At 51.5% G+C, this 7,402-nt stretch overlaps 1 pseudogene; it reads left to right on the plus strand.

The window, feature by feature from the left end:
- Window positions 1-5,612: 5,612 nt before the first annotated feature.
- Window positions 5,613-6,609, plus strand: LOC128574521 (gap junction alpha-4 protein-like; annotated as a pseudogene).
- The last annotated feature ends 793 nt before the right edge of the window (window positions 6,610-7,402 follow it).

Raw genomic sequence — 7,402 nt, forward strand, 5'->3', positions numbered from 1 at the left:
CATTGTCATACCTTAAAGATCTTGAAAAAATAATACTTTATTTTATATGGAATCAGAAAAAAATCTCGAATAGCCAAGACATTACTCAAAAATAAAAAAAAAAAAGGCAGGTGGAATTATGCTACCAGACCTCAGACTATACTATAAATCGATAGTGATCAAAACAGCATGGTACTGGCACAAAAACAGAGAAGTAGATGTATGGAACAGAATAGAGAACCAAGAGATGAACCCAGCTACTTACCATTATTTGATCTTTGACAAACCAATTAAAAACAGTCCGTGGGGAAAAGATTCCCTATTTAACAAATGCTGCTGGGTGAACTTACTGCCGACCTGTAGAAGACTGAAACTGGACCCACACCTCTCACCATTAACAAAGACTCTCACTGGATTAAATATTTAAACTTAAGACATGAAAATATAAAAATGCTAGAAGAAAGTGCAAGGAAAACTCTTGAAGAAATCAGCCTGGGTGAATACTTTATGAGGAGGCAATTGAAGCAACATCAAAAATACACTACTGGGACCTGAACAAACTAAAAAGCTTCTGCACAGCCAAGAACACAGTAAGTAAATCAAGCAGACAGCCCTCAGAATGGGAGAAGATATTTGCAGGTTATGTCTCTGACAAAGGTTTAATAACCAGAATCCACAGAGAACTCAAACGTATTAGCAAGAAAAGAACAAGTGGTCCCATCCCAAGAAAAGAACAAGTGATCCCATCTCAGGCTGGGCAAGGGACTTGCAGAGAAACTTCTCTGAAAAAGACAGGCACCACCCGGTACGTGCTTTTTAACCACAATTAAAGATAAGAAAACAGGGCGTCATTTATGGCTCAGTGGGTAGGGTGCCAGTACCATATAGGGAGGGTGGCTAGTTCGAACAAGGCCCCTGGCCAAACTGCAACAAAAAATAGCCGGGTGTTGTGGCGGGCGCCTATAGTCCCAGCTACTTGGGAGGCTGAGGCAAGAGAATCCCCTAAGCCCAAGAGGTGGAAGTTGCTGTGAGCTGTGATGCCACAGAACTCTACCAAAGGGCCACAAAGTGAGACTGTGCCTCTAACAAAAAAAAATTATATATAATATACATATATATATATACATATATATATATATATATATATATATATATATATATATATATATATATATATATATATATACACCCAGCCCTGGTATATGGGGCTGGTGCCTGTGGCTCAAAGGAGTAGGGTGCCAGCCCCATATACCGGAGGTGGCAGGTTCAAACCCCACCCCAAAAACTGTGGGAAAAAAACAAAAACCACATACCATAAAATGTACCATTTTAACCATTTTATGTGTATAGTTCAGTAGTGTTGAATGTATTCACACTGCTGTGCAACAGATCTCCAGAACATTCTCACCTTGCCAAACTGAAACTCTGTACCCATAACCGCCCCCCCACCACCTCTCAGTACATTGTTTTTCTTTTTCTTTTCTTTTTTTTTTTATTACCATAGCTATGTACATTAATGCAGTCATGGGGTACAATGTGCTGATTTTACATACAATTTGAAATGCTTTCATCAAACTGGTCAACATAGCCTTCACTGCATTTTCTTAGTTATTGTGTTAAGACATTTATATTCTACACCTAGTAAATTTCACATGTACCCTTATAAGATGCAATGTAGGTGTGGTCCCACTAATCACCCTCCCACCACCCATCCTCCCCCCTCCCTTCCCTCTCCCCTTTTTCTTGGGCTATAGTTGGGTTATAGCTTTCATTAAAAAGCTATAAATTGGTTTCATAGTAAGACTGAGTACATTGAATACTTTTTCTCCCATTCTTGAGATACTTTGCTAAGAAGAACATGTTCCAGCTCCATCCGTGTAAACATGAAAGAGGTAAAGTCTCCATCTTTCTTTAAGGCTGCATAATATTCCATGGTGTACATATACCACAATTTATTGATCTATTCATGGGTCGATGGGCACTTGCTCTTCTTCCATGACTTAGCAACTATGAATCGGGCTGCAATAAACATTCTGGTACATATATCTTTGCTATAATGTGTAATTATATATATATGTGTATATATATATAATTAAAAAATCATACATATGTGAATGAACAATAACAAACCAATGCATCACCAGGCAGGCCCGAGCTACTGAGCACACAGGTACTGCTAAACCAGTGTAGGACAGCAAGGGGACTTCTGGGGGAAGGTGACATCGAGCAAAGTCCTGAGAGAGTCATAGGGTTCAGCATGTGAGGCTGCTCCACGCAGAAGAGGCGACAGCAGGGACAAAGGCAAGAGCACACAGAGAACCACAGGCATCGGACAGGGCCCAGCAGAGTGTAAATGAGAGGGGAGTGAAGATGGAGAAGTGGCCAGGGCCCGGAGGCTGGATGGCTCAGGCCTTACCCAGAAATCAACGGGGAGCCATTAATGGGTTTTCAGCAGGGCAATATTAGTGTGTTCAGTTTTGACAGAAAGGTGGAGGCTGGGTTGGAGGGGTGGGGCTAGAGGCCAGGAGACAGTCGTGAGGCCCCTGAACTGGTGGCTGCCTGAACAGGGTCAGGGCAATGGGAATGGCCGTAAGTGTGGAATTCTAAGGATGTTTCCCAGATGGAATGGCCAGGTTGTAAGGACTATTGACTAGGCTGATCCCAGCTGCTCCTTGTTCTGGGGTAGGGGCCAGAGTATTCAAACCCTGACTGCCAAATTTTTGAGGAAGGGGTCAGAATAGTGTCATGGCAGCCCCATTGTCTCCCCTCCTTCCTGGGAAATGCTTTGGGAGAGCTGGGGCCAGCCCCAGGAGAGGGACTGGGGAGGGAAGGACGCTGAAATGGGGGCGTAGTGATAACCAGCCTCCAGGGGCCGGTTCTCATGCCCTCAAGGGTCAGAACTAAGTGGGGCACTTGTCAGATTTGGAAATCCAGGAGACCCAGCTAGTCTGGCCCTGAAAGCACAATCCACTGGGGACAGCCATCCCTCAAATTCTGAGCTCTGAGCATTCCCACCTGTTCCCTCAGATGTCCTCCTGCCAGAGCTGAAGACAGAACCCTCAAGGACCCAGCCCTGGGAGTCCAAGGACTGGATCTGGTGGTGGAGAAACAGGGACCTCCTGCCACCTTCTCTGTCCTCAGCTGCCCCAGCCCCTAAGTCACTGTGCCCTGACCGCAGGGCCTTTTCTGCTCTTAGACCAACCCACAGAACCTTTTATGTCTAATGTTTTGTCACAATATTTTTAGCCAGCATCCCCTTGACGATTACATACCAATATTATTCTTCCTGGTTTGACTGGATCTCCCATCAAAAAGCACCTCCCATTAAAAAGTAGGTATTATCCAAAGTTTCAAATTCTAGATTTTGCCAGCAATAGATCCTCATCTTATCCAAGGTAGCACAGGGGACCACGGTCTTAGACCTCACAGCTCCAAGCCATCAAGCCTTTGCTCATGCTCATGCCTAGAATTTTCGCCTGACCCAACCTCTGGAGGAAATAAGACAATTTTCTGAATTTGGAATTTGCCATTATCCAAGGGCTGATATGCTCAAACCCAGCATCAGCCAGTGAGAGCCTGAGGCCAGAGACCAGGTCTGGCAGGTGCAGGGTGGAAGGTGCAGCTCCAGGCCAAAGTCTGCAGCTCGGCAGACGCTCCTTGACGTTCGTCCACTGGGGCTGATGCCTGAACTGATGATGAGCAGGGTCTGCTCTTCAATGTCCTTTGGACGCCTCCCCATCACCACTTAGAGCCCGAAAACAGCACCCGAGCTAAAGATCAGGAGCTCCCCGACATCAGGAGACTCCAGGGGCGCGTGTGAATTGTTTAGTGACCTCTGATTGGGTAGCCTGCCCAGGCATGGGGATGTCGAGAATTCGGGAAGACCCCCGCTCCACCATGGACTCACGGAAATGTGGATTAAAAGCCCTGTCTCCCATGGGGTTCCCACGACATAATTAGCCCAGTTCTGGCATCCTAGGGCCACCCAACAAACGAGCGGCCCCCAGTCCCTCCTGCCCATCCATCCACCCCTCACGGCCCCGCCGGCCAGTTGCCTGGACCCGCAGCTCTTACTGCAACCCTCTCAAATCCCGCCACCTGAAGGACCCTGGCCTGGGAGGACGCCCATTCCGTGGCTAAAGAACCCGAGGGGAGGAGAGCTTAGTTATTCAGGAACGCCTGATGGAAAGGGAGCTGAGGAGAGGAAGGGTCTGGGGATTCAGAGCTCCAACGCACGGTGCCACCTCCCGCGAGTGGGTTCCCGGAGTCTGCACCTCCCAGTCCCCGCCCCCGTCTCTCTGAGGGCCGCGCGGCCCTCCCGCTCGCGTTTCCTGCCCCCACCCCGCCCCGCAGCGCTATTTAAGGCGCCCCCGCCCCGGCGCTGTCAGGTCCAGCCGCGCTCGGGCGGGCGCTGCTCCGGCACCGTCCCCACCTGCACCTGGGCCGCCGGGCAGGAAGGCGGTGAGTTGGGGCGGGGGCGCGGGCGCCACCTGCCAGCCGGAGGTGGGACGGGAACGCGGTGCCGCCGCAGTGGGGACTGGGGGTTGCTGCGGGACACAGACCGCCCGCCGCTCTCCCAGCTTGCGCAGCCAGGCTCCGTGTTAAGTCGGGCTCTTACCGTCTTCTCCTTGAATCCTTAGAGAGCCCTAGGAGGCGGGAATATTACTGTTTGCACTTGACCAGAGAGGAGACTGAAGAACTCAAAAGATTGTTCTTACTCCAGGCCCCAGTTAGTAAGAGAGAGCTAAGATTTGAACCCAGGGAGGCTCCAGACCTTAGCCGTAGGCAGCCTGGTTGGCGCTTGGGAAATGGAACCTCCCCAACCCTCACTCCTTCCTTCTCCCCATGGTTTTGGGAACCTGTGGCCTGTGCCTCCTCTGCCCTGCAATGACAATTCCTTTCAAGAGCCTAGAATTTGTCGGCGACGACTTTGGAGGGGAAGGGTGAGGGTGGAGGCAGAGGACAGGACCAATTGTAACTACTTAAGCTGCTCCTTATTGCTGACACGTGGAGCTGATGGAAGATGCTGCCTTCAGCTTCTAAAAACCCCTCACTGCAAGCTCAAAGGTTACAGTGAGGCCAGCAGGTGAGATACAGGGATGGGGGCAGGGACCTGAGACTTTGAGTGCCTAAGAAGCTGCTGATAACACCTGTGCCACCACCATCCCCCACTGTCCGGAGGTCCCCAGCCTTGGGTGAAAGGGAGGAGGGGCATGCACACCTGTGCTCCCTTGGATAACCCCCTCAAATTCTCTGCTGGGGGTCCCATAGGCAAAGGACCCTCAACTTGATCCACATCTCCTTGTGCTCTGGCCATCTGGGGCTCTGACTAGGGTCAAGAAGGACATAGACGTGATTAGGCAGAGACCCCAGCCATACCCAGACCATTCAGAGAAGCAGGTGGAGGCCATGAAAAGAGCATGGCAGCTGTCCTCCAAAGATCCGCTTTGGGTCCCGCTGGCCTGCAGAGCGTGAGCACCCAGGGCAGTCCTTCACCTTCCTGAGTCTGGGGATCCTTGGAGGTAGAGTGGGCATGGCAGCCCTCCTGCAGGCTTGCTGCCAGGATGAACTGAGAAAGATTCTGTGCTGACATGTTGATGTTCTGTCTCCCTGCAGCCGGAGGCCCAGGAGCCATGAGTGCCTGGGACTTCCTCAAGAAGCTGCTGGATCAGGTCAAGGAGCACTCGACTGTGGTGGGCAAGATCTGGTTGACGGTGCTCATAATCCGCATCCTCATCTTTGGCCTGGCGGCCAAGTGGGTGTGGGGTGACCAGCAGTTGGATTTCAAGTGTAACACGACTGAGCCGAGCTGCACCAATGTCTGCTATGACCAGGCCTTCCCCATCTCCCACATCCGCTACTGGGTGCTGCAGTTCCTTTTCGTCAGCACACCCACCCTGGTCTACCTGGGCCACGTCATGTACCAGTCTCGGCAGAAGCTATGGCAACGGCAGACGCAACGGCAGTGGCAGCGGCAGCAGCAGAAGCAACGGCGGCAGCAGAAGGAGGGGGAGCTGCAGGCACTGCCATGCAATAACCCACAGACGGAGCAGGCGCCGGGGACCATAGTGTCAGAGGTCCAACATCTCAGGGGCAGAAGGTGGTCGCCCCAGTGCGGATCCCTGGAGCACTGATGGGCCCTTGTATGGCCACTGTGCTCTGCAAGAGCGTGCTAGAGCTAGGCTTCCTCTATGGTCAGTTGCACATATACGGCTGGACCATGGAGCCTGTGTTTGTGTGCCAGCGAGCACCCTGTCTCTACCTCATAGAATGTTTTGTCTCTCACCCCTTAGCAAAGACCGTGTTCATGATCTTCATGCTAGTGGTCGGACTCATGTCCTTGGTGCTGAACATACTGGACCTGGTGCACCTGCTGTGTCCAAGCCTCTGCCGGCAGAAGAAGGCCCGGAAGAAAAAGAACCGGAAAAAGAAGGCCCAGACGAACCAGGATGCCCCCCAGTGCAGGGTGCCTCCTCCGAGCCCTCCACAGACCAGATCTTCATCTACCTCCTCCCCATGGGCCAGGGACCCTCATCCCTGTCATGCCCCACCTACAGTGGTCTCTGATCCAGTGAGCAGAACTGGGCCAACCTGACCACGGAGAAGAGGCTGGCTTCTTCCACGCCACTCCTCTCCCAGGACCCTCCACCCTAGAGTGGCTGGAAATCCCCTAGTTGCCCCAGCAGCTCTGCTTCCAAGAAGCAGTATGCTTAGCACCTGGGGCTCAGGTCACCAACAAGAGGGGTCCTGAGAAGTCTGTCTGCCTGGGGTGCCCCTCCTGCAGTGGTGACTAGACTGGGAAAGCAGATCTTGCTGACCAGGGAACCTCATTGCAGGTGTTCTTGAACACCTGGGGCCTTCCTGATGACCAGAAGGCACTATGACTTCTATGTCCAGATGTGGCTTTGTCCCAGGCACAGAGGGAGCCAGCTTTGGGTGTTTTGACCAAGGGTTGTGTGGGCCTTCTAGCCTTTTTCACCTGACTGAGAGGGACCCAGAGGCAACTCATCCCAACCCCACCCTCATGGAAGATTAGCCTATCCAGGTTGTCCTCACAAGGATCGAGGATGCTAGGTCGGGCTTGGTGATGCAGGCGGAGCCTGTGTTGGATCTCACCTGTCGGGGACTGCTGCCTCATCTTCCCCACTCCTTCCTAGTTCCACCGTTTATGCTTCTAAAACAAACAGGAATTGATCACAAGCTGGGTGTGTATTGATGCTGTCATGGTATGCTTCAGGGTGGGGCACAGGAGGATAGCCATTTTGACGAGGCTTTCTTTTCTTTTTGTCATATAATCTGTCTTTGGTCTCTGCAACCCCAGCTCCCGCCAGCACCTTAAACCTTCAACAGCCCTGAGTCCTAAGTGTTCTGCCTTTTGAAATGCCTTGGGTACCATACTCTTCTTTTTGTCTCCACTACCCTG

The sequence above is a fragment of the Nycticebus coucang genome, chromosome 22, assembly GCF_027406575.1.
Source record: "Nycticebus coucang isolate mNycCou1 chromosome 22, mNycCou1.pri, whole genome shotgun sequence".
Taxonomy (NCBI): domain Eukaryota; kingdom Metazoa; phylum Chordata; class Mammalia; order Primates; family Lorisidae; genus Nycticebus; species Nycticebus coucang.